Source organism: Lepeophtheirus salmonis, unplaced genomic scaffold (assembly GCF_016086655.4).
Source record: "Lepeophtheirus salmonis unplaced genomic scaffold, UVic_Lsal_1.4 unplaced_contig_3106_pilon, whole genome shotgun sequence".
NCBI lineage: Eukaryota > Metazoa > Arthropoda > Copepoda > Siphonostomatoida > Caligidae > Lepeophtheirus > Lepeophtheirus salmonis.
The window spans coordinates 1-765 of record NW_027293667.1 but is presented as its reverse complement, the minus strand read 5'-3'; the positions used below and the strand labels follow the sequence as shown (position 1 = coordinate 765).

The 765-nt window shown below is 31.0% G+C and overlaps 1 long non-coding RNA gene across 1 annotated transcript; it reads right to left on the bottom strand.

The window, feature by feature from the left end:
• Positions 1-185: 185 nt before the first annotated feature.
• Positions 186-765, bottom strand: LOC121131237 (uncharacterized). The gene is made up of 2 exons (XR_011784160.1): positions 692-765; positions 186-596 (listed from the first exon to the last, which is right to left on the bottom strand). It is a non-coding gene; the product is annotated as an uncharacterized lncRNA (long non-coding RNA).

Here is a 765-nt window from a genome sequence, read left to right as displayed (position 1 = left end):
ATTGATAAATTAATAGGTCTATAAATATTTTATAATATAATTGGAGTCAAGGCAGAGGAGTTAAAAAAAATTAGTATCTATATCATTTTTTCTCGAACATGTCTGTCAATTCAAGGACATATTTTCATGAGAGGATAAGGGATAAATACTTAAGCATATTAATCATAAAATGTGAAAATTACTCATTTTAAAGTTTAGAGTTTGGATCTTGTATTCATGTCAATAAAATTATTAATAAAGACTTCTTTAGAAACACAAATGACTTCAGATCCTATCATCACTTGAAGTCATTGATTAAATTTGCTAACATCATTGAAAAGTTTTACTTGAAACTATACAGATTTTTCCTTCTCTTATTAGGTTTATTATGAAAAAAAAAAGGAAAACTTCTTGAGCCGAATCATATTCTAGAGAGTTAAAGCCTTCGAATGAGAACACGCAAAATAACAGTTTTCTTATACAACGGGGACGTATTGAGTTGTGAACCCCAAACACAACGCCGTAGCTTTTATAACTTTGTTGTTGAGTTACTATTAAGAAGGTGTCTCACTCTCCAGATCCAAATCCCCAAATAGAAGGGCCAAGGAGAAATAAAACTTCAGAAAATAAACTAAATTAACCAAAAGTTTAATATGGAGCTCACTTCCTTCACTCACAAAGTGGAGTTGAGGAAGGCCCAATAAAAAATTACTTGTATTGAACTTGAGTCTATTAAGAGACCTCTCTAAAGAGAGAATCCTGAAGAAAAAGTCTTCAGAAGCACAC